The sequence below is a fragment of the Panthera uncia genome, assembly GCF_023721935.1.
Source record: "Panthera uncia isolate 11264 chromosome D3 unlocalized genomic scaffold, Puncia_PCG_1.0 HiC_scaffold_8, whole genome shotgun sequence".
Taxonomy (NCBI): domain Eukaryota; kingdom Metazoa; phylum Chordata; class Mammalia; order Carnivora; family Felidae; genus Panthera; species Panthera uncia.
The window spans coordinates 61158385-61173630 of NW_026057586.1; the positions used below are offsets into that span (position 1 = coordinate 61158385).

The following is a 15246-nucleotide window of genomic DNA, read 5'->3' on the forward strand; positions in this document are numbered from 1 at the left end:
AGTAATCTTTCTAACAAAGAGCCTGATTAAATCAATCACAGTATATCCACACAAGAAAATATTACAAACTCATACTAGATGTAAACACTATGGACTGATATGAAATTATCTCCAAGATATATTATTAAATGAAAAAAGGAAAGTTCAGAACAGCATAAAAAAGGAAGAAAAAAACATGATGTTTTTGTTAGTTATGGATAAAATGTCTCCATAAGAACAAAAAACAAATTAATAGCATTTGTTGTCTGTGGGACAGCAGCCAGCATAAGGGTATAGCTTAGTATATATAATTTGAATGTTCGAATCATATGAATTTTGTTAAAATAAATTTAATTAAATTGGAGAAGTTACAGAACCTGCAAGTAGGAGACTTCTTACATGCTATTTATTTATTTATTTATTTATTATTTATTTATTTAGAGACAGCGAGAGAGAGAAATGCTGCAAGAGTGAAGAGCAGAGAGAGGGATAATCCCAGGAGGGGCAGAGAAGAGAGAAAGAGAGAGACAGAATTGAGGCTCACCCAAAGCAGGGCTCATGTTTTACCTGAAGAGGGGCTCAGGGCTCATGTTCACTGGAAGTGGGGCTAGAGCACACCTGATGTGGGACTTGAACTCACAAACCATGAGATCATGACCTGAGCCAAAGTCAGATGCTTAACGACTGAGCCACCCAGGTACCCTTACATGATATCTTAAATAAAGATTCTTCTGCAATTATTTTAGCAGGGAGAATAGTGATACAAGCAAGATGCCCAGGGCAGAAAGAGTAAGTTAATTACTTCTGATGAGGTAAATGCTCTGCACGTTTACTAACATTCACAAAATAATAAATCAATAGAAAAAAGACAGACATTGACAAGGGCCATGAAAAGTTACAAATGATGGATGATCTAATTAAAATGAACAAATGGCAATCTTACAAACAGACATCTGGTGGCAGTTCTTTCTTTCAAAAAATGATATGCTCATGTCTTGGCAGAATATAAATCCATTTTAGCTGTAGGGAGAAATTTCCAGCTAACCTAAATGCCAGTTTTATTATTGGAAGTGTTGTGAGCAGGCATGAGGAGAATGATAGGCAGGGAATATGAGAAAGCTGACTAAAATACACTTTTTTTTTTTAACTTATTTTTTTTAAGTAGGCTTCATGCCCAGCGCAGAGCCGGAAGCAGGGTTTGAACTCACAACCCTGAGATCAAGACCTGAACTGAGGTCAAGTCGGATGCTCAACTGACTGAGCGACCAAGGGACCCCTAAAATACATCTTAATATGTTAATGAGATAGAGGTCTTGTGACTTTATCTTTGTAAGTGTAGTCAAGCAGAATATGTCAGAAGTCATATCACATGCAGATGCCTTAGTATGATTGAATGTGGTCACTGGCAATGGTATTATGTAACACAGGTGGATTTGGTTATGGGCTGATAAGAGATGGTGGATGCTAAATACCTACATTTGATTTTTTCCAATAAGCTGTAGGTAATTAAATGTGGCTATTTGACTTTTTAAAAAGACAAAAAATAATAACAGCTTAGTCAATTCCAAAAACATTGCTTTTCCCCTAGCAACAAAAGATACTTTATATACACACATTTATACACACACACATATACACACACACATAATATTCTACTGGTAATAATCTTATCTAAGATAAACAGTTCAAAGATTTCATCATGAAACTTTGATTTCTTATAGCACTAATAGTAACAATACTTAATGAAGTGTCACAGCAGTAGTTATGATTGTACAGTATAAAAACACTCATGTTAATATTGTGAAGATTCATACTGAGATTCATGCTTATTCATGCTTATTTCCAGTTCATCTTCTTACCCCATAATTCCAATATCTGGTCAAATATTAGCAGATAAAGGTAAACTGGTTCTAATCTAAGCATCTAGAGATCATCCTTCCATCATTAAATTTAGGGTAAGACTTAACTATTCAAAAGAATTTGAATGATGAGGTTTAAAATAAAGTCACATGTAACTAAGGATCATTAAAACATTCAGAAAATCAAGACACTAGCATAATGCTACTTGTATTTTTATTTTTCTAAAAATTTTTACTTTCATTTGAATATAGTTGCCACACAATGTTCTACTAGTTTTAGGTGCACAATGTAGCGATTTGACAAGTTTATATATTCCGCTATGCTCATCACAAATGTAGCTACCATCTGTCCTACTATATCACTATTACAATATCATTGACTGTATTCCTTGTGTTGTGCTTTTTATTCCCATGACTTATTCATTCCATAACTGGAAGCTCGTTGTCTCCCACACCCCTTCAACAATTTTGTCCAACCTCTCACCTCCCTCTCCTCTGGCAACCACCAGTTTGTTTTCTGTATTTATAGGTCTGATTCTGTTTTTTATTTACTCATTTGTCTTTTTTTTTAAGTTTCCACTTATGAGTGGAATCATACTGTATTTGTCTTTCTCAGTCTGAATTATTTCATTTAACATAATGCCTTCCATGTCCATCCATGTTGTCCCAAATGGCAAGATTTCATTTTTTCTTATGGCTGTGTAATACTCTGTACCTTGACTACTATAAATAATAAACTTGGGTGCACATATCTTTTTGAATTAGTGTTTTCATTAAATACCCAATAATGGAATTACTGGATCATATGGTAACTTTTTTTTTTTTTTTTTGCAATTTAAAAAAAATTTTTAATGTTTATTTATTATTGAGAGAGATAGAGAGAGAGAGAGAGAGAGAGAGAGAGAGAGAGAGCACGAGCAGAGGAGGGGTCAGAGAGATGGAGACACAGAATCCAAAGCAAGCTGTAGGCTCTGAGCTGTCAGCACAGAGCCCAATGCGGGGCTTGAACCCACAAACCAAGAGATAATGACCCGAGCCGAAGTCAGATGCTTAACCAACTGAGCCACCCAGGCGTCCCATAAGCATTTTCTAGGTGAGAGAAGAGGGGGAACAGGAACTTCAGGTAGGTACAGAGTCCCTGGATGCTCAGAGACTACAGGGGAGGTTGCATACAGTGAATGAAGAGCCTGGAGAGGTTAAGATTGAAGCCTGATTCTGAATAGTGCCCTATGTCATGCCAAGGAGTCTAAACTTTCCACCTACAAGTACCAAGTAGCCAACAAGATCTCTACACAGCGACATAACACTGGATGGTAGACTGTAGATGAAAAGGGAAATTACATCAGAAGGCTTTCCCATGGCCCAGGCAAGAGATGTCAGACCACTGCATGAAGAAGGCACAAGGCAATGAGAACATGAAGGAGGCTGTACATTCTGGAGACAAGTCAAGAGTGTCAGGGACCAAGATTCAAGATAGATGGTAAGATCTACAGTAGCTGAACCACAGATTCTCTAATTCATTCAACACTGATCAAATATTTAGAGGCCCTATTACACTGGGATATAGCAGTGTATCAGAGAGAAAAGGTCTTTGCCCTTCATGAGATTATTTTCTTGTGGTAGATACCAATGAGTAAGAAAAGAAGTCATCAAGACAACTGTGATAACTGTGAGGAAGGAAATAAACAGGGCAACTGATTTTAAAGTAAAAGACTGAGTGTGAGATATAAATATATACCTATATCTATTTATGTATGCACACACACACGAGTGTTTAGGGGCAGTCTAAGGAGATGTCCATTAAGCGCAGGCCTGAAAGACGCAAATGGAAAACCATAATTAAAACAGTGAATGAAGATAGAATTTATGAGTTTAAGATGTCAATAAAAAACTAATTAAGCACCACACTTGAGAAGAGATCAAAGATCATTATAATCAGATAATCAGAAGTGACAATCCACACCTGTAGAGGCTGCTTCTGAAGAAATCCAAGATGGCTTAACTATATGAGACATCTTATCCCTTAGAGATCAAAATGTTTGGAATATTCCACTTTAGTTCTAGGATTGTTTATGTGTATGATGCAAGAAAGTGCAAGGGGAGAGAAAATTTTCATCACTTTGAGTACACAATCTCCTAGAAAACAGACACTGACTTTAAAATCTATTTTACATGCCTTCTTATGATAATATGAACATATGTTCATAAATCTCAATTATTTTTACTGTTCATTAATTTATGCCTAATATTACTGCATTAGGAATTTCTTCTTTATAGGGATTTCTTTATCATTAGATTTTAAAATACAGAATTTTTAGTGGATACTGACATCAATTAATAGTAATGTTGAGTGTTATAGCTCAATATTTATAATATTGAGCTTTCCTCTAAAATCTTCAACAGTGAATTGCTTTCCTATAAAATCCATTTCAAGTTTAAAATATGATGTAAAATAGTATATAATAACTTCATAGCAAATTTTACTGGGCATGCACTTAAAATGTTTATCAGTATACATTTTGCCTATACAACAAGACTTAAAAAAATGAGAATGAATAAAACAAAGATTTAGCCTAATGAATTGTACTTTCTGCAGCGAAGTTAACAATTACAGGGGCCTTAGCATACCTAATTGCCCTCTCCTCCCTTTCTAAAGATAAATGAACACAAATCTAGCAAAAGCTATATAACTGATGTCCCATGAATAATGAGTGAAAGAAAATGATTCACCAACAACAAAGGGGCTTTTAAAAATGATCGGCATCAGGGTGCTTGGGTGGCTCAGTCAGCTGAGCATCTCTTGATTTCTGCTCAGGTCATGATCCCAGGGTCGTGGGATTGGGCTCTGTGCTGAGTACAGAGCCTGCTGCACATTCATTCATTCATTCTCTCTCTCTCTCTCTCTCTCTCTCTCTCTCTCTCTCTCTCCTTCTGCCCCTCTCCCCCACTTACACACTCTCCCTCTCACTCTAAAGTTAAAAAATAAAAATAAAAATGACTAGTGTTAATATATTATAAATATAAATTTTAAAATGACTTATTTGCTTGAAAAAAGGATTCTTCTTTCAAAAGAAAGATTGCTTTTATACACTATACTTCTCTGATACCTCAGGTTTTTCTTTTTACACTATAGTAAATATAGTAATTAAAGAAATATAGTAAATATTCTATTGTGAAGCAACATATTTACTGTAGATTTGGGGTTGGGGGCAAGCACACTACACACTCTCAACAAGGAGGCAATGATGGTTAGAGCATGCTAGGAACATACTGGAATAAAATCAACTGACTTCTAATCTTAAAATGATTTTATCTCAGTCTTTGACATTTCTAACACACTTCTGTCTCTTCCCATTTCACACCTCCATATTATTTCATACCTAAACTTAACATGATACCTTCCTTCCTTCCATCCCATTTGTGTGCGTGTGTGAGACAGACAGACAGACACACACACACACACACACACACACACACACACACACACACACAATGTTCTCTCATTTACCCTCTTCTCCCCAGCTCCAAATTTTATTCTCTCTGGCTCCCATAAACTTCTTTCCAATCCTGCTCAGAAGCCTATATTAAAGCATACATCTCCATTTTAGGAACTCTCTTCAACTTTGTTCCAATATAGTCTATCGTATGTGACTATTCTTAGAGGAAACCTTTGAGCATCTTTACGGGGATGAAGATGAGGATGAAGATGGAAACGCTGGTGTCAGAAGTGCTGACAGCTTCTGTGTTAGCCCCCAATCTCTGTAAGCCTTAGTTTGCCAATTTGCAAAGTAAGAGTCACAGGACTGTTCATTAGGATTAAATGGAGTAAGCGACAGAGGCCATTTTATAGCTGTAGGAATAATACAGGAAAGCAGTAGGGATCACAGTTTGTGGAACCGATAAATAATTTCATTTAACAATAACAACACAGGGACTGATGATCAAACACTACCTAGACAGCAATGGAATAAAGGACACTACCATTAATATAACTTCCTTTTCTACAACAAAAAATTTACATTTGAAACTGCCAAGCTAAATTCTCCACTCTCCAGCACACATGCTCACTGGCCACACTTGCTGGTAGAGTTTGGGTGGTGGTGGGTTACTGGCAATAGGACCTGGGCTGTCTCTTCTTTCATACAACCTGATGCACTAAATGGATTGTTTAGCCTGTCCCTTCATCTATAATTACATACAAGGATATCAAATAAAAATTGCTTATGAGACACAGTAATATGTGCCTACTTTCAAGAATATCAAATTGCTTTTGAGACACAGTAACAGCAGGTCTATCCAAAACTTCTCTGTCATTCAGAGAATAACCTTAATGGATCTCATTCATTAAGAAGGAAATCATCACATCATAAAAAGATTAGAATAAAAGTGAGTTTGTATTCCATATAGATGATGAACTACAAAGCTCTGAGCTTTCTAAAGTAAGCCAGGTCTAATAAGCATAATTATGTCATAGAACAACTAGTTAACACTTGGGAACAGGTTAGGGGTTTTACTTATATTTTAATAAATTGTCAGTTGAGCATATAAGAAATTTAACATGAAGTAGTTTTGGTCTGTGAAATCAGGAACATTATCAGCAACTAAGCTCAAATATTTTTTTCCCAATGTTTTGATACTACGAATTTACCCTAATTTTACACACACGTGCGTGCCCACACACACAGATAAAATGTAATGTGAAACATCACTGATGATCAGATAATCAACTTATTAAATCAGAGGTCATCACTTTGAAAATTCCACTTGATACATACTAACTCACAGGTACAGAAGAAATATTATCTGATTCTTTACACATTCTGATATTTTTTAATGTTTATTCATTTTTGAGAGAGAGAGACAGAAGCGGGTCAGGGAGGGGCAGAGAGAGAGGGAGACACAGAATCCAAAGCAGGTTCCAGGCTTTGAGCTGTCAGCACAGAGCCTGATGCGGGGCTCAAACCCATGAACTGGGAGATCCTGACCTGAGCCGAAGTCAAACACTTAACCAAGTGAGCCACCCAGGCACCCCTGAAATATTGTCTGATTCTTAAATGTATAAGCATACCTTATAGATATTGCAGGTTTGGTTCCAGGCCACCACAATAAAGCAAGTACCACAATAATGTGTCACGTGAATATTTTTGTTTTCACAGTATATATAAAAGCTATGTTTACACTATATTTCAGTCTATTAAATGTGCGATAGTAGTAGGTCTATAAAAACAAACGTATATAATTTAAAAATATTTTATTGCTGGTGTGCCTAGGTGACTCCATCGGTGAAGAGTCCAACTTCAGCTCAGGTCATGATCTCACGGTCCGTGAGTTTGAGCCCCGCGTCGGGCTCTGTGCTGACAGCTCAGAGCCTGAAGCCTGCCTTTGGGTTCTGTGTCTCCCTCTCTCTCTGCCCCTCCCCCACTCATGCTCTGTCTCTCTCTTTTAAAAATAAACAAACATTTAAAAAAATAAAAAAATATTTTTATTGCTAAAAAAATGCTAACCATCATCTGAACTTTCAGCAAGTTGTAATCTTTTTGCTGGTGAAGGATCCTGCCCTCAATGTTGATGGCTGCTGACTGATCAGGGTGGTGGCTGCTGAAGGTTGGGGTGGCTGTGGCAGTGTCTCTAATATGAAACAATAATGAAGTTTGCTGCATCAACTGACTCTTCCTTTCAGAATTTCTCTGCAGTATGTGATGCTGTTTGATAGAATTTTACCCACAGAACTTCCTCCCAAATTGGAATCAGTCGTCTCAAACCCAGCCACTGCTTTATCAACTAAGTTATATCAAAGTCTAAATTCTTTCTGTCATTTCAACAATATTCACAGCATCTTCACCAGGAGTAGATTCCATCTCCAAAAAAAACTACTTTCTGATATTTTAATAGTGTTGTATGCTGACAGGTGGTAACTACACTTGTGGTAAGCAAGCATAATGTATAAAAATGTTGAATCACTATGTTGTACACCTGAAACTAATGGACCACTGTGTGCCAACTATATGGAAATAAAAGTTTTTCAAAAACCACTTTCTTTGCTCATCCATAAGAAGCACCTCCTCCCCCATTAAAGTTTTATCGTGGGATTATAGCAATTCAGTCACATTTTCAGGCTCCACTTCCAATTCTAGTTCTCTCTTGTTACAGAGTAACATCTGTAGTTACTTCCTCCACTGAAGTCCTGAACACCTTAAAGTCATCCATCCATAAGGGTTGGAATCCACTTCACCCCATTTCCTGTTGATGTCAATATTTTTACCTCTTCCCATAAATCACAAATGTTTTTAATGTCATCTAGAATGGTGAATACTTTCCAGAATGTTTTAATTTTTTTACATGTTTATTTTTCAGAGTGAGAGAGACAGAGCATGAGTGGGGGAGATGCAGAGAGAGAGGGAGACACAGAATCCAAAGCAGGCTCTAGGCTCTTAGCTATCAGAACAGAGCCTGACACAGGGCTTAAACCCATATACTATCAGATCATGACCTGAGCCAAAGTCGGATGCTCAAATGACTGAGCCACCCAGGCACCCCCAGAAGGTTTTCAACTGATGTCCAGATCCATCAGAGGCATCATTATCTATTGCAGCTATAGCCTTACAAAATGTATTTCTCAAATAACAAAACTTGTAAGCTGAAATTGCTCCTTGATCCATGAGCTGCAGAATAGATGTTGTGTTAGCAGGCACGAAAACAACACTAATCTCACTGGATATCATCAGAGCTCTTGGGTGGCCAGGTGCATTGTCAGTCAACAGTAATATTTTGAAAGGAATCTCTTTCTTTTTTTCTAGGTCTCAACAATGGACTTAAAATATTTCATCAACCATGTTGTAAACAGACGTGATGTCATCTAGGCTTTGTTATTCCATTTATAGAACACATCAAAGTAGAGTCAGCATAATTCTTAAGAGCCCTAGCATTTTCAGAATGGTCAATGGGCACCGGCTTCAATTTAAAGTCACCAGCTGCATAGCCACAAACAAAAGAGTCAGCTGTCCTTTGAAGCTCTGAAGCCAGGCACTGACTTCTCCTCTCTAGCTATCTGGCATCTTCTTCTAATAGATGAGAATTACCTTAGTTAGACCTTCTGGATAACCTGCTACAGCTATTATATCAACACTTGCTTCAACTTGTACTTTTACATTATGAAGACAGCTTCTTTCCTTAAACTTCATGAACTAACCTCTGCTTGTTTCAAACTTTTCTTCTGCATCTTCCTCACCTCTCTCAGCTTCAAAGAACTGGAAAGATTTAGGGTCTCCGGATGAGGCTTTGGCCTAAGGGGATGTTATGACCGTGTTGATCTTCTATCGAGACCACTCAAACTTTATCCATATCAGCAATAAGGCTGTTTTGCTTTCTTATTGTTCATGTACTCACTGGAGCAGTACTTTTGATTTCCTTTAAGAACTTTCCCTTTGCATTCACAGCATGGCTAACTGTTTGGCACAAAAGGCCCAGCTTTTAGCCCATCTTGGCTTTCGACAGACTTTCCTCACTGAGTTTAATGATTTCTAGCTTTTGATTTAAAGTGAGAGACGTGCAACTCTTCCCTTCACTTGAACAATTTTTTTTTAAATATATGAAATTTATTGTCAAATTGGTTTCCATACAACACCCAGTGCTCATCCCAAAAGGTGCCCTCCTCAATACCCATCCCCCACCCTCCCCTCCCTCCCACCCCCCATCAGCCCTCGGTTTGTTCTCAGTTTTTAAGAGTCTCTTATGCTTTGGCTCTTTCCCACTCTAACCTCTCTTTTTTTTTTCTTCCCCTCCCCCATGGGTTCCTGTTAAGTTTCTCAGGATCCACATAGGAGTGAACACATATGGTATCTGTCTTTCTCTGTATGGCTTAAAGGCCCCTATACAGTTATTAATTGGCCTAATTTCAACATTTTTGTGTCTCAGGGAATAGGGATACCCAAGGAGAGGGAGAGAGATGGGGAAACAGGCAGTCAGTGGAGTAGTCAGAACAGACATTTATCAGTTAAGTTTGCTGCCTTATATGGGCACAGTTTGTAGTACCCACAATTACAATAATAGCATTAAAGACCATTGATCATAGATTACCATTAACAAACATGACAGGAATGAAAAAGTCTGAAATATTGCAATAATTACCAAAATGTGACATAGAGACATGAAGTGAGCAAATACTGTTGGGAAAATATCACGGATAGACTTGCTCTACACTGGGTTGCCACAAACATCTAATTTGTTAAAAGAAAAACAACACAACAAAAAACAAAAAAACACAGTATCTCTGAAATACAATGAGGTATGCCTGTCTGTATACTTTAAGATCTTTAGAAAAAATATTCACATTAGCAGACTATTTTATTAGTAGTGTGAATTTAGTACTCTTGAGAAAAGGTTAAAATGACTATACATGAACATACATGAACATATATGAAAATATTCACAATTTCAAGAAAGCAGCACACATTGCAGAGGAAAAACAAATCCACTTGGACCATGTTAAGACTTTACTTCTAAAACCTCAGTGTTGACAAGCAATTTATGTAACATAAAATCTGTAATTAAATGGTACAGAATGTTCTTAAGTTCAGGATTTCCACATATTCTGTAGCTTGTCCTATCAAGATTCATTATTAAATGAAATTTTATGTATAAATTTGAAGAACAGCAAGAGCACTCTAAGACCTCATCTATATTCCCATAAAAGTTCTCCTTTTACTAGAAATACTTTGGCCGGAAGGTTTCTAATCATCACAAATGCTTTCAAAACTGACTTCTTTCAACAAGTTGAAAACCTCTGAAGTTCTAGAAAACACAGATATAATGTATAAATTGTTTCAGTTCAACAAGTATTTCTGGACTGTTTCCTATGTGTATATACTACATTAAAAGTCATTGGCATAAAGATGATTTAAAACATAGTCATTTATCTCAAGAAGGATCTGGTCCAGCTGTGGAGAAAAAAACCACAAAGACGTAAGCAAATAACTACTATAGAGTATGAGAAGTGCGTGACTGAAAGATGAATAAGATACAGAGATAGTGGAGGGCATAAAACTCTGTTGGGCTGGAGGGAGGTCATGAATATTTCACAAAGAGGGCAATATGGAAGCAGGGTTTAGATGGATAAATAGGAGTTCACCAGGCAGACAATGGAAGAAGAGAATTCCAGGCAGAAAGAACAGAATGTGCAAAGGACACAGACCTACAATAGCATGACATATTCAGAAACTATAAGTAATTTTGATTGGATACTGTTAAAAAGGACAATAAAAACATAAGGAGGGGAAACACCATGAAGGGCCCTGTGTGCAATAGAAAAGTTTTAGTTTTACTCTATAGTTGATGGGGAACCATATTAATCAGGGAAGCAACATGGTTCTTTTGAGCTACCAGGGGTCTTAAGGTCAGGTAGAATGAACTGAACTGAAAGTACCAATCAAGCCTTAATTCACTGGATGCAACAGTGCAAACAAGAGGCCAAAAAGGATGTTTTGCTCCTCTTGTTCCATATTTCCCCCCACAGAATGACACTGGGCAAAAGTTAGGTGACATTCAGGCAAGTGGGGAAAAATCCCCTCACTGCTGAGGAGTACTGGACAAAAGGCTCCGGCCATTTTATGGACCAGGGGCTGGTGGGAGGTAAAGAAGGAAGGGCAGAAATGGAAAGTTATGAGCCAGAGTGGAGGAAAGCATGTCAGCCAAGGCCCTGGTGAAGGTGCCTGGGCTAGGGATGCAGATGTGTGAATGAACATGGCTGACCCAGTGGGGATGCTCACTGTTCTTGCCACTCCCTCCAGAAAACCAGTGTGCAGAACCCTGGCTATGCACCAAGTCATGTGTGGGAGGGCACCTTCCCCTATTGGGATTTGCCGGGGAAAACCAGCCTAGGGTCAGGCCTGAAAGATCACATACCTGTGTGACTGGACTCCTCAGGTCAGATCTGTAATCTACAAAAATCATTCGCAGACAATGTGAAAGATGAACTTGACGAAGAGGATTCACAGTGACGAGGGGACTGGTGGGAGGTTAGTGCAACAATCTGGTTTGGACATGTGACCTGAACTCCTGTTAAAGTGACTGAACCTAGTTCACGCAGGAAAGGACATACATCCAGGAAGGGCTAATAAACTGGAAGAAAAATGGGGGAGTTGAGAGATTGGAAGATGAGCTCAGGTGGCAATGAGGGAAAGAGCTCGAAAAGCAGAAGTTACAGTTAGTAAGTGGGGGATAAGAGTCCATGATTTCAAAGGTGGAATGATTATAGGTGGTTCTGAGGCCAGAAGTGTGTTCAGGTAAGCAGAGCAGTGAAGTAGAGGGAAAGTCAAGGACACAGAGCTAGAGTTTCTTTTTATCAAAGAACTCACACAAGATGGTGGCAGATGACAGTGACAATGGGTTTAAGAATAACAGAACCTGGGGTATCTGCGTGGCTCAGTCAGTTGAGCACTGGACTCTTCACTTCGGCTCAGGTCGTGATCTTGGGGAGCGTGAGTTTGAGCCCTGCAATGGGCTCCATACAGTCAGCGCGGAGCCTGCTTAGGATTCTCCTTCTCTCTCTCTGTTCCTCTCCTGCTCACACATTCTCTCTTTCTCCTTCAAAATAAATAAATAAACTTAAAAAAAAAAAAAGAAAAGAAGAACAGAAGTAGATGGCATGAGCTTTCTGTGCAAGTTAAGAACAGCAGTTGTTTGGAAACAGCAGAGCAGAGACGGAGTATTACTAACTCACAAGGCACAGATATACGAAGTTATGCAGGAAAGAACAGCTTTCCGAAAGGGGAAGTATCAGAAAGGACTACCCTCAGATGAGCAAGCCTGAGAAGAGCCTGAGGGCACTGAGGAGTTCTCTCTAAAAATGGAGCAGTTTCCAGAGAAAAATGGAAAGGGGTAAGAGAGATCAACAAAGAGGGGAAACAGAGTAAGAGATGAGAAAACAGGCCAGAACTGATATTTACAAAGACCTAAATCTGGGGTGGTGCCAGACGGTGACATGGTGAGGTGGGGCTGGAACTCCAGGGTCCCCAGCCTTGGTCTGGCTGGTCTCTGTGGGCACTGCCACACAGCGACTAACCACTTGTATTTTACTCTGCTTGTGAGATTTTTATTTAAATAAATTTTGATAATGTTTAAATTTCTTGGAGTGTGTTTGACAAAGCAAAGTTCTAATGAAGAGCAAAAAATATCTTTTTTTTTTTTAGCTCACATTGTAATGGAGTAGAAAAAATAATATAAGAATAAGAAAAACTTATTAATACATTTCTTTAAGCTCAGAAACGGTTCCTGAGAATGTGTGCGTTGGAAGAACTTCAACAGTACATTTAATTTATGCTAACCCCACAGGACTATACTTACACCCTAAAAGTAATACTTGTTCTCTGGACAAGGTAATCTCAAACTTAACAAACTGGGGAAGACAATTACAAGCTTAAAAAGTAATCTTTTCTACTACGTAATAAACCTTAATTGAGAATGTACTTTCGGATGTTTACTCTGAAACTTTTAAACGGATCTTACATCCTCTGGTTCTATCCAGGAGGAAAAGCTAGTCCATGATGCATTTTTAATTATTCTTCAAATAACACATAGTCATTTTTCCACCTTTTCCACCCCACTGAAGACTTTCTTCTTGGTCTAACTCTATAAAATCCTAAAAAAATAAACAGTTTTTCACTGGCCTATAACAAAAAGACAGACTGTAAGCAGTATCCTGGCTAGGACAGAAGAGGAATGCTTAGAGCTCTTATTCAGACATAAACAATGGATTTATTTAAGGTGGTTTATTAAGGATAACACATCTGTCACTTATTACCAGAACTAATTAGTCTTATAAGTCTAGTATAGGTTAAAATTTTCCTTCCACTCTTACATATGCCATTTGTATCCCTCCCCAAACTGTGTGTTATCATAAGTTTTAAACTAGTGCTTCACATAAACTCTGCACTTTAGTCATAAAAGAAATGATACCCACCACCTATCATGTACTGAGCTCTTACTGTGTGCCAGATGCTGCACTGCTTTATATAGAGCTCATGAATCTTCACAACCATCTGTGTGATGTACACTATGGTGATTCAGCTCGTAAATAAATTAAAATGGTTCATTTGGACTCTACACATAACATTTTAAGTCACAGTGATGAATAATAATGTAAGAAAATAGCTAAAATGAGGTCATAAATTATATGAATATTAATTCCAACTACCTCCATTAGATATTTATCCAAATCCACTATAAAATAGTTCAATTATCAAATATGTAGCCTACTTCCTGAGTCCTTATCCCTTCCTGAAACAGGTACCGCATCTTTTAAAATGGAAAAAGAGTGGCAGAAAGATAGTGAAAAGCAAGTCATATGGGAAACTGATTGAACATTTCTCATTTGTAAGGAAGCTTTATGAAAATCTTTGCTTAGGGACACCTGGGTGGAGCAGTTGGTTAAGCATCTAACTCTTGATCTTGGCTCAGGTCATGATCTCACAGTTTGAGTTCGAGTCCCGCATCGGGCTCTGCACTGATGTTGCAGAGCCTGCTTGGGGTCTGTCTCTACTTCTCTCTGACCCTCTCCCACTTGTGCTCTCTCTCTCTTTCTCAAAATAAATAAACTTAAAAGAAATAATTAAAAAAAAAAAAAGAAAATCTTTGCTTAATAAAATGGATTCATACACTTGCATTTAAAAACACAGATTCTTTTAAAAAGAAAGAACAGATTTAATTTTATTTAAAAAAATTTTTTAAGGTTTATTCATTTTTTTGAGACAGAGACAGAGCATGAGTCGGGGGGGGGGGGGGGGTAGAGAGAGAGGGAGACAGAGAATCCAAGGCAGGCTCTAGGCTCTGAGCTGTCAGCACAGAGCCTGATGTGGGGCTCGAACCCACGAACTGTGAGATCATGACCTGAGCTGAAGCTGGACGTTCAACCAACTGAGCCACCCAGGTGCCCCTAGAACAGATTTAATTTTAAACAAAATCAGATATGAAAGAGAAGAAATAACAACTTGACACCACAGAAATACAAAGGATAAGAGAATATTATCAAAACTTATATGCCAACAAATTGGACAACCTAGAAGAAATGGATAGATTCCTAGAAATATACAATTTTCCAAAACTGAATTAGGAAGACATCTGTGAACAGATGAATTATCACCAATGAAATTGAATAAGTTATCAAAAAACTCCCAACAAACAAAAATCCAGGACCAGAGAGCTTCATAAGTAAATTCTACCAAACATGTAAAGAGGAATTAATACCTATTCTTCTCAAACTATTCCAAAAAATAAAAGAAAACTTCCAGATTCATTCTATGAGGTCAGCATTACCCTGATACCAAAACCAGATAAAGACAGCACAAAACAAAAGAACCACAGGCCAGTATCTCTGATGAACATAGATGCAAAACTCCTTAACAAATACTAGCAA

General features: G+C 37.9%; 1 protein-coding gene across 5 annotated transcripts in view; it reads right to left on the reverse strand.

Annotated features, from left to right (window-relative positions):
• SPIRE1 (spire type actin nucleation factor 1) overlaps positions 1-15246 on the reverse strand; it is a 200926-nt gene that overhangs the window by 82047 nt on the left and 103633 nt on the right. The gene's annotated exons all lie outside the window — the stretch shown is intronic.